Source organism: Gracilinanus agilis, chromosome 6 (assembly GCF_016433145.1).
Source record: "Gracilinanus agilis isolate LMUSP501 chromosome 6, AgileGrace, whole genome shotgun sequence".
Taxonomy (NCBI): domain Eukaryota; kingdom Metazoa; phylum Chordata; class Mammalia; order Didelphimorphia; family Didelphidae; genus Gracilinanus; species Gracilinanus agilis.
Window position 1 is genome coordinate 232,169,164 of NC_058135.1, and position 11,867 is coordinate 232,181,030.

At 39.5% G+C, this 11,867-nt stretch overlaps 1 protein-coding gene across 1 annotated transcript in view; it reads left to right on the forward strand.

Moving 5' to 3' along the window:
• The window catches only part of SERGEF (secretion regulating guanine nucleotide exchange factor), a 282,000-nt gene that overhangs the window by 17,261 nt on the left and 252,872 nt on the right, over positions 1–11,867 (forward strand). The gene's annotated exons all lie outside the window — the stretch shown is intronic.

An 11,867-nucleotide genomic window follows, 5' to 3' on the forward strand; every position in this document is an offset into this window, starting at 1 on the left:
AGTTTGATTTTTGGGCATCATTCTCCAATTGGGAGTTTCTTTCTTTTAACCTGCTAATTTCCTTTTGAGCTATTTCCCTTTTTTCTTGCCAAATCTCTTCCATCTTTCTCATGATCTCAGATTTGAACTCTTCAAGAGCTTGTGACCAATTTTCATTTTGGGGGGAAGGTTTGGATGTGATTACTTACTTGTTCTCCTCTGCTGTTTGCTCTGTTGTCTGGATTTTTTCTGTGTAAAAGTTGTCAAGTGTTAAAGGATTTTTTCCTTGATCTTTCTCTTTGGAGGTTTTTGTGCATGGCTTGCCATTATTATGCTGTTTTTCTTTCTCAGTCAGAAGTCTGGGTGAGGCAGACAGGCTCTCTGCCTATTGAGCTGTGGAGCAATTTTTGCCTGAGTCACAGTGCCATGCAGCCCTTTCAGTTTTATCTTCGTACTCACGGTCTGTCTGCGCTCTTTAGGCTACTGGGCTGTCAAGTCTAGCTGTTCTCAGGATCAGGCTTCCTGGTGGTCCCCATGCTTGCTCCTCTGCCTGAGGCTCCTTTAACAGTCTCAGGGTGTTGCTTCCACAGTCGTGCACCCCTCCTCACTGGGTCTCCACCCAAGGTGCGTGCCTGCACTCAAGGTCCACGTTCAAAGTCTGTGTTCTTTAGCCTTTTGTGATCTTAAGTCTTGCTGCTCTCAGGAGCAGGCCCTGGTGATCCCAGATAGCTGCCAAGAACTTAAAGAATGCCCCAAACTTGCTCTAACTCTTATGCACTGGCTTTGGCACTGTAGGTGGTGTGTGTGTGTGTGTGTGTGTGTGTGTGTGTGTGTGTGTGTGTGTGTGTGTGTTGCTCAGCTCGCGTTTTAGTGAGAGCTGTTTCACCCCCTTATAGCATGGAAATGCCCAGATCCAACGTACCTTCAGTGCTGTGCCCTGTTGTGGGGTCCATTTGTTCATCTGGATTTGGTTTTTGTGTCCTCTTGAGGAGTCCTGTATATGTGGGTTAGGAGAGGTTAAGCACGCTGCTTCTACTCTGCCGCCATCTTAACCTGGAACCTAGAATATTTTTTAATGGTTACAAGATTCATGTTCTTTCTCTCCCCTCCTCCCATCCCTCTCCCATAGCCAATGTGAAATTCCACTGGGTTTTAAATGTCATTGATCAAGATCTATTTCCATATTATTGATATAGAATATTTTTCCATGGTTACATGATTCATGTTCTTTCCCTTCCCTTCTCCTTCCTCCCCTCCCGGAGCCAATGAGCAATTCCACTGGGCTTTATATATTTCATCCAATATATTTCTTTCTTTTTTTTTAAACCCTTAACTTCTGTGTATTGCGTCCTTGGTGGAAGAGTGGTAAGGGTAGGCAATAGGGGTCAAGTGACTTGCCCAGGATCTCACAGCTGGGAAGTGTCTGAGGCCGGATTTGAACCTAGGACCTCCTGTCTCTAGGCCTGCCTCTCAATCCACTGAGCTACCCAGCTGCCCCCAATATATTTCTTAATGTGTTTCTTAATCCACTCTCCTGGCTTCAGTGATCACCTCTCAACAGATCATGTCCAAATCTTTGTCTCCATCTCTGTCTCTGACCTTTCTCCATGCTATCTTTTCATGGTGCCATGTTCTTGATGATCAGAGTCTCTCAAAAACGAAAAGATAACTCTAGGAGCCTTGATTATGTTTTTGATATCAATACATTGGGACTTAATAAAGATGAATATATAATAAATAAAAAATATATATAATAAAGAAAGGCCTCTGGTGGCCTTCAAGATTTCAGAGGGAGAAAAAGCAAGTGCACAGAACTGAGCACAATGCTTGTTGTGGTTGGATCAGGCAAGGTATGGCTACAATATATTTTTGGTACAGAATTTTTTTTTATTAAATCCTTAACTTCTATGTATTGGCTCCTAGGTGGAAGAGTGGTAAGGGTGGGCAATGGGGGTCAAGTGACTTGTCCAGGGTCACACAGCTGGGAAGTGTCTGAGGCCAGATTTGAACCTAGGACCTCCCGTCTCTAGGCCTGACTCTCAATCCACTGAGCTACCCAGCTCCCGCCTTGGTTCTGAATATTTTGCCCTTAGCAATATATTAAAAAAACCCTTTTACCTTCTGTCTTAGAATCAATTTCGTGTCTTGGTTCCAAGACAGAAGAGTGTTAAGGGCTGGGCAATGGAGGGAAAGTAACTTGCCCAGAGTCAGCTATCTAGGAAGTATATGAGACCAGATTTGACCTCGGGACCCCCTGTCTCTAGTTTCTAGTAACATGCTTTTAGAACTAACTTTCTGGTGTGGGGAGGGGAGGGAAAGAACATGAATCTTGTAACCACGTAAAAAAAAAACAAACCTAAATTAATTAAATAAAAATTTCCAAATTTTAAAAAAACTAAATAAAACTAACTTTCCTGTTACAGTTGAGGGTGCCACTATCTTCCTAATCACCTTCACTCACAAACTTGTTATTCTGGATTCTTTAGTCTCTCTTACTCTCGTCTCCTTCTATCTAATCTGTTGCCAAGGTTCATTGATTTTACCTTCGTAATATGTCTTGAATATGCTCCCTTCTCTCTTCTGATCCTGCCAACATCCTGGCTCAGGCTATGATCATCTCATTCCAGGACGGTTACTATAGCTTGTTTTTTTGTATCTCAGTCACAAGTCTCTCTAATCCAGTTATTTTTCCACTGAGGTGTCTAAGTAATCTTCCCAAAGCTTATCCCAGAGTGATCATATTACCCCTGCACTCAATAAATTCCACCACTGTCTCCCTATCACTTCTAGTTTTAGAAAATATAAAATTTTGGCATTTTGGTATCAATTTGACATTGGAAGTCTTTCATAACCTGACCCCTTCCCACCTTTCCAATCTTATTCAGTCTCTGTACTCCTTCCCACTCCCATGTACCTTGTGATCCAGGGATGTTGGCATCTTTGATATTCCTTGTTCAAGATACTCCATCTCTCAAAGATATGCATTATCACTCACTGCCCTCCAGCCTAGAACTCTCTTGCTCATGATTTCCAACTCCTGGCACCTCCTGGCTTCCTCTAAATCTCATCTAACACCCCATCTTCTGTAAAAAGTCTTTTCCAGTCCCCCTTGATGTTAGTGCCTTCCTTCTGTGATTATCTCCAGTGTCCTGTACAACATATATCTTATTTGTACATAGTTGTTTACATGTTGTCTCATCCATTAGACCGTGAGTTTTTTGTGAGCTTTTTGATTTTCTTAGCCTAGTACCTAGCACATAAAAGGCGTTTAGTACAGTATATACTTTTTTTAATTGAGTGACACTATTGATACACATTGACTTCTAGTCCCCAGCTTTTTTCTACACAAATTGTGATCTTGCCATACCTCCTTTATCCTTTATCTTGGGCAGATTATTTTTTAAACCAAAGTATAAGGCTTTGTATTTATCCTTATTTATATTTAACCTTTATCTTTTTATATTTGGTTCATTAATTCAGCCTGTTGAAATCTTTTTATATCCTGATTCTATTGCCTGATGTTTTAGTTACCTCACCTGGGTTTGTGTAATCTTTAGATTTGATAACCAATGCTTTTAAAAAGAGTACATTGAAAAGAATGTTGAATAGCACAGCACCAAGGATGGATTCCAGAATCCCTCCCTTTAAGACTTCCTTATAGCTTTACCTTAATGCCACTACTTAGTCTGTTCAGGATAGATTCTGCCTTCAAGGATCTCAGGATGTCAAGAGTTGGAAGAAGCCTGAGAAATGGGAATATTAATTAATTACTCTGATTTTGGTCATTCAAACCAGAACTGATTTCATCTAATAGTATTAGGAACTAGTTCTCATCTTTCCTTTGGGTCCATAAGGATCTCAAGAGAGATTTTGCCAAATGTCTTGTTAAAAATCTAGATACAATATGTCTAAGATATTCATCTGATATACCAATATAAAATGCAGGGAAATAAAGTTAGTTTAACAAGACATATTTATTAAAGCCCTCTGAGCTCTTGCTATTCCATTTCCAAATTGTTATCAGTCATTTCTTTAATGACATGCTCAAGAATTTTGCCATAAATGAAAGTGAAACTTACCAGTTTAGAATTTGAAGACCACGCTCTTTCTTTTTCAGAAATATGACCCATTCTCTGCCATGATTTATCAGGAATTGCTGACAATAGCTTAATGATCATCTCTGCCAGTCCTTTTATTACTCTAAGGTGTAGTTCCTCTGATCCTAGGGAACTTGAGCATATTGAAGACAACCTTGCTTCTTTCCTACCATATCTCCCTGATAGCTACTTTTTTCTCTGTCCCAAGATTTATCTCTCCGTGATAGCCACCTTTTTTTTCTCTGATCCAAGATTTTTTCCTTTGGTAGAGAAAACTAGAGTTAACACAAGAGAGTAGTAGTTTTGCCTTATTATTGTTATCCATTATCATTGTCCCATATACCTTGAGCAATATTTGAACCTTCCTTTTCCCCAAGGATAGCATTAAAAAAAGGCTATTTTGGGTTGTGGCATTTTGTGTCTGTCTCAGCTCATTTGGTATTGCTAAAATTTTTATAGGATTCTTCCACATACTCAATCCAATTATATGTTTTTGCTTCCATATCCTTTATGAATCTTTAAAAAATTAAGTTTGTCAAGCAGAAGAGACATTCTGTTTAAATAGCTGCCTATTTTTATCCTCATTGGAATTATTGGTGCCTCAAGAATGTCACATTTACTATCTTGTTACCTTGGGCAAGTAGGATAACTTCTTTAAGTTTTATTTTTCTCATGTGTAAGTGAGAGAGTTGAACTAGATTGCCTCTGAGGGCCCTTCCATCTTTGGATCCATGGTCCTAAAATCCTATAATTGTTTGATAATATCCTATATTTTTTCTTGCTTTCATAGTGTAACAAATAAAACTGATATAGAAGGAAATATTTAAAAATGTTAGGGGTTTATTAACAGCCATATTGATAATTAAGAAAAACCACATGCCTGCTAAGATCTAATTCAAATGCCACACCATGCCTTCCCCCTGGCTGCTTTCTAGGAAAGAGAAGAGTGTCCCAATCACATCCTGAGTCTTGTACCTCTCTCTACGTAGTCACACTTCCTGCCCACCTGTATTATGCAAGAGTAATCATGGGAAATGTAGTTTTCAAGTTCCCTAAATGTCCACAGGAAGTTTAGACCAGAGATCTCAATATCAGTTCAAAGAATCCCAAATTTCCAATATCACATTCCCCCTGAGGGCAGAGAGAGGCTTGTCTCTTTGAATGCTCTTGTAAACACAACTAAGTTTTAAATTACAGAAATTTAGGGATAAAAGAAAAGAGGACAAAAGCAATGAAACAATGATTGCTAGTCGCATTGACAAAAAGCCAATTAGGGGCAGTCCCCTTTGGCATAAGAGTGTACATTCAAAACAAATGCATTCAACTCCTCATAATTCAATCAACTGCACCCCAAAGTTCATTTTGGATCTTCATGATCCAGTGAAGGTTCTTCAGGCATCTTCATGGTACCTTTTCCAAACAGGTTCGTTGTCTGGATTCTGGGGAGATGGCAAATTTCTTATCTTAAAATTACTCTCAAAGAATTTAAACTTTACATTATAGATTATAAAACATCCATTCCCTTCTGAGGAGAATTATACATACCCCCCTGAAATTACTCTAAAAAGAGTTAAATTTTACATTATAGATTATAATATAGACATTTTGATTATAAAACATACACGTCCCCCTAAGAAGAATTAATAACACATTCTCCCCTGAAGAGGGTTCCCCAGATCAGCTAAGGATACATGGCTGAGTTATGGGTTGTATGAAATCAATTGGCAAAAGCAATAAAAAGAATTAAAAAATTAAATCCAAATAAAAGAGAAAAATTTACTTGTGAATGAAATCTAAAATGTCAAAGTCTTATGTGCAAAAAATGTGAGGAAAAATAAATTTATAACAGGTCCTTGAATCCAGGCCCAGTTAAAGTGATTTAAGCAGTTTGCAATTACCCATTTAGGAGCTAGGACTACAGAAAGTTGCCATTCTATATATAAGAGAAACAACAGGACCAAATATATGTGCAAGGGAAGTGTCTTTCCCTGGTCTGATTTGCCTGCACCTTCTCAGGGATGAGCCATAATGATAGCCAATCTTGGGTTTTTGGCTAGGGATGAAGCTCAGGGGAAGTCTGGCCTCTAACATATGTTAGAAAAGCTACAACCCCAAGCCCCCAAACATTAGTTTCGCACCCTTCAGTATTGGCATAGAACTTCCTCAGTCCCACCTAGATTTGGGATGATCTGTATGTTCCTTGGCACTTGTGCAGTTTCTTAGTCGGTCTCCATGACCTTGGCTCTTTTGCACCATTTTCTTAGAATCAGACAGAGAGACATTAATCACAGTCCCATAATATTTACCAATAATTCGCAGGTTACTATATTCTAAAGCTTTTTGGGTATGCATTAATATTATAGCAAATATACATTTATACTAAACTTATATTACTGTAAAATCAAAAGGGATTAATACTGATTATATGTACTTTTAAGTACCAAAATGAGAAAAAGGAAAAAGAGTCAATTATTCTATTATTAAAAAAATTAAAAGGAAAATTAAAAATTCAGGGAAAAAAATACAATGCTCTCAAGTACAAAAATGAGAGAAAAGAACACATATTTTATTGCACAAAGAAGGAAGAAAAATAATAAAAGAATGTTTTAAAATAAAAAATATATAGCTTAGAATTAATGAAAGGCTTTTCACCCAAAAATGAGAACCATCTCCTTGTAAGTTTTTACTATGAACTCTTGTGAGGGTAAATGGCTTTTATAAAATAGCAGATTCATAATGCACATTCAAATAAAGTACCATAATTTCCACTAACACATTTAAAGACAATAGCAAACAAACCCATTATTATTACCACTTGCTATGATGTTTAGAAATTGTATACTTGTTACAAATTCAACAGGTATAGTAAATCATTCAGCCTTGGCCGAGATATTTTCTTAACAAACTCTATTACTGCCTCCATGGCAATTTTGGGGCAGAGCCTAAAAAAGAAATATAATAAAAAACTTCTGGGTCTAAGTTATCACCAGGAATTCTAAATCCTTCTGATGGAAAAGCAAGTCAAAACATCAAGCATACAGGAGCTCTCTTGGCTTCCTGTGTAATATACAAAAGCTTGGACAGGAAACTTCCATTTGTTTCCTCTACCCCCTTAAGACAACATTCTTTATAATAAATATATAAAACTATCATTCACACAGAAGGTTACTAGGCATCTAAAGTCATTTCTAAAAACCCTTTAGAAAATCTAGATTTAAATTCTTAAGGCAGTAAAATCTTCAAGGTTGTACACAATTATCAAGATTGAATAAAAACTTAAGGCATGGCAATTTCAATAATGCATAAGACTTATGGGATGTTTACAACTTAAAAAATGTTTAAGATATTCATAATTGGTATAGGTAACAGAATTAGATTAAAACAGGTAAACTTAAAAAAGAAATCAGGAAATACAATATAAAGAACAGATTATAAGTTATGCAATCAAAACCCCCTTTTACCAATTCTAATAGATTTGTTCACTATTTGGGAGTTACAATTAAATCATAAATAGAATTAATCTAGCAGCCAAAACTTCATTAGCTTAAAATGATCCAGTGTAACAGAAAAATCAACAAAACAACAATCAGCAAAATACAATAAGATACAGAGACTTAAAAAAACCCCATGTAGTCTGAGGTTTAAAATCCACCTCTGGTCCAATTCAAGTTCCTTCTAACTGAGCTCTGCACTGAGTATAGTGTGGATGACTCCATATGAGGTATGTAGTTCAAAGTCTTGGGTAGCCCCAGCATGTGCAGGGGGTGTGTGTGTGAATTCCTCCCCTGAGTTTCAGGCAAGATAATCGCAAAGAATGGTTTGAAATAGGCAATGCAGCCCACGCTTGCCATTCTACTTCCTTTTTGAAGAGTAAAAGCTAGGGCCTACGTCGGAAGATCCCACATGGAGGGCTTGTGGGGAGGAAGGGGACTAGAGAAGCTCTCTTCAGGTTAAAAGTGGTATATTCAAATCCTGAGAAATGTTGGATGTCACCTTGATTGACAAGTAAGGTAGTTGGAGAGATTGGAATGTTCCCAGATGCCGTGAGCTAGGGGCAAAAGTCGGTTGATCTAGGGGGTATAAATAAACCTAACAGCCACCTGGAGGGGCCTTTGGTCTTTGGTCTTTTGGATTTTGGTCCCTTAGATCTTTAGGTCTCTGAATCTTCCTAGCTCTTTAGGTCTCTGGGTCCCTGGGTGGTGAGGGGAGGCTGAGAGGTATATGAAGCAGAGGGTTGGTAGGATCTGAATATTTCCTGAAGGCTGTGAGAGCTAATACATCACCAAACACTGATAGTAAGAAAGCTGAGAGAATAAATCACCCACACAGCTGCAGCAAGAGCAGTCACTCTCTGGCTTGGCATTGGCCAGGCTGAGCCAGAGGGGTTGTGAAGAACAAAGCTCCAGCTTCTACTAAATCAATAGCCTCCAGCCCCAAGTGATTATAGATTATAGATATTAGATTGACAGGGTCTCCAATCCACAATCCTAATCCTAATTATCCTTTCCCTAATTATAGATCATAGATAGTGTTTAATAAGTACCTTCCTGAGTGGTCTTTATATCACAACCCTTGGGGAGGGAGCAAATGCAGTCAGATAACAAACGTGATGCAAGGATGATCAGAGCCCAATATTAATAATTGATCCAACCCCAGGTTGGACCTGAAAGGGTTACCCACCCACCTAACCTTTTGGGGTCCTTCCCTGGGCAACTGTTATTGAAAGGGGCAATTATAACAACTAGTTAGGGTGATTGGGGTTGGTGTTCCCCCATCATCAGCACCTAGGGAGAATACAGAGATACATCCACCTCACTGCATATCTGTATCTCCTTAGGACCACACTTTCTTTATAACAAAAGTCATTAATGTCTATGAGGAGACACCCCTGGGAAAGTCCCAAGTATGAGAAATGAGAAAGAAGGGTTTTTTTTTTGTACATTTGCCAAGTCTTAAGCTGTGACTGGGGTCGAGGCAGCAGCATTAGCTGGAACTCAGGTGGCAGCTTCAACAGGTGGGGTAGCTGAAGTGGGAGACAATGGCAGAGCAGGGGTTGGTGGCAGAGGCATCAGTAGCAGCACTGCGTGGCAGGGACTGGCATTCTGGGGGGGGGAAGGTCAGAAGCCAGAAGAGGCCTCCATGCCCTTCCCCTCCCCCCCCCCATGGTGGGTCAGGCTCAGCCGGCTGGCAGCATCCAAGGGAATTGGAAAGATAATGATTGGCAGGCAAAAATAAACCACTGCTATCAGCAAAAATATGGCATTTGTGAGCAAAGACACTTTCCCTTTCCCTTGAAAAGCCTTGTGGTTGAGGAGAACGGGGAAAAGAGAAAAAACAAAACCCCAAACTCCAAAATGGTAAGGGCAGGTCCATAGCTCTGGAGAGGATTCTAAATGCTCTTCAGAGTTGCATGGCTTGGTGGGCTATCAGAAAAATTGAGAGCTATGTCCCTTCGTGGTCGCCATAAATATAACAAATAAAATTTATATAGACGGAAATATTTAAAAATATTAGGGGTTTATTAACAGCCATATTGATAATTTAAAAAAACCACATGCCTGCTAAGATCTAATTCAAATGCCGCACCATGCCTTCCCCCTGCCTGCTTCCTAGGAAAGAGAAGAGTGTCCCAATCATGTCCCGAGTCTTATACCTCTCTCTACCTAGTCACATTTCCTGCCCACCTGTATTACACAAGAGGAATAATGGGAAATGTAGTTTTCAAGTTCCCTAAATGTCCACAGGAAGTTTAGACCAGAGATCTCAAGATCAGTTCAAAGAACCCCAAATTTCCAATATCATAATAGTCAAACTCCTAGAAAAAGCTATCTATATTCTTGTCTCCACTTTCTTATTTTCCCATCATTCAACTGAAACTGTTCTCTATAAAGGTGTGAATGATCTCTTCATTGATATAACTAATGGCCTTTCATAGTTTCTGATCCTTCTTGACTTCTTTGTTGTATTTGATACTGTAATTAATAAGTGGGTCACAAGGGCCTTAAGCTGATAATAAGGCTAGCAGGAGGATAGTGCTAATTGTAAAGATGGAGTGTTTGTACACAGGCTGGGCTTGAAACTTGTTTATTAATGTAACAAGGATTCAACCCAGGCAACTGAGTGTCCAGAGAAACCTCACTGCTTGCCATCAGGCTCCTTTAAGATATCTGGTAACCAGCCCCTCCTTGCTGAGGAAGCAGCAACCTATTGGTTAATGGCAGGCTGGCAGGAAGTGGATGTTGAACTTCCTGCCCCTCAGCAATGGAGTTTGTTCCAACCCAAACTGCTCAGAATCCCTTCCTGTTGCCTGTTCTCCTTGGCCTGTGATGATAGGCAAATAACCACAGAATTCTCTGGTTAAGCTAAGGGGTTTATTGATAACTGAGTAAGGGAACAAGGGAACAAGGTAGTGGTAAGAGGGTCAGGAAATACAGACATCTGATGGTGAAAGATTGTCTGACTTAGGTTGGTAGAGATCCTGTTTGGATGGTCTTTGCTGACCTCAGGGCAGGCAGCCCTGGGTCAGAGTGATGCGGTCACTGGTTGATAAATAAAGTTGTTCTTGGACTAAATCTTGCGAGTGGTGATAAATATATTGAGTTGCTCTAGAACAGTGATTCCCAAAGTGGGCGCTACCACCCCCTGGTGGGTGCTGCAGCAATCCAAGGAGGCGGTGATGGCCACAGGTACATTTATTTTTCCTATTAATTGCTATTAAAATAAAAAAAATTAATTTCCAGGGTGCTAAGTAATATTTTTTCTGGAAAGGGGGTGGTAGGCCAAAAAAATTTGGGAACCACTGCTCTAGAAGATTAGGTCTTAAAACCCTACACTACTCTAAGGCCTAAGCTACCCACGTTCCACACACCCACCACCCCGGCCCAGGGCGGGTAAGGGGTAAGTGAGTGATCACGGTAAAGTCAGGGGGAAACAGAACCCAGCCCTGGGTCTCCAGGGCTTTTTATGCCCTTGGTTCACTGGCAGTTGTGGCTCATGCCACCTTCAACATTCCATTCAGGGCAACTGACACGTTTGCCCTAAGGCAACATGGCAAGGTTAAAAATCCTATATTACAACACCAATGACCCTTTAGGTATGCTTTCTTCCCTTAGGTTTTTGTTCTTCCTTACCAAACCACCATCCATATCCTATTCCTGATGCATGGGTGAATGCCAAGACTTTGTCTTGGATTCTCTTTCTCTTGGTAAATTCATCCATTTTTGTGGTTTTATCCATCATCTCTTTATATAAAAGACTCCCTCCTCTGAAATTGAAAATTAATTTTTCATTCTATTTTGCTAAGACTCAATCATGCTAGATTAATGTTTCTTACCTTGAAAACTCACTCAAGTAACCTTAGGTCTCTTGGGTCATGAATCAGTTCTTGTGATTTGTACCTCCACCTTTGTCTTTTGACTTGGATTTCCCCCCTTTAACTTCACCCCAGAGAAACTATCTAAATTAAAAGATCAAGTTGATTTTAATCTAAGCTGTTGGAAACAATACCCACATTCCCCAAATCACATCTTATTTTTGATTAAAAGAGTTTCAAAAGGGGAGGTACAAATGTAATATTAAGATGATATTAGAAAAAAAGTACATCTATGTTGCTTGATGTTTTACCTTATCATTTTTTTAATCACTAGAAAAGACCCTGTCAGTCCCCCCTTGGGATTGAGCCCATTGGCCCCACTTATTGGCAATTGCTATCTTTGGTAATAAATGGATTGTGCTCAGAAATTTGTCTTTCAAGATCTCTCTCTCTCCCTCTCCCTCTCCCTCTCCCTCTCC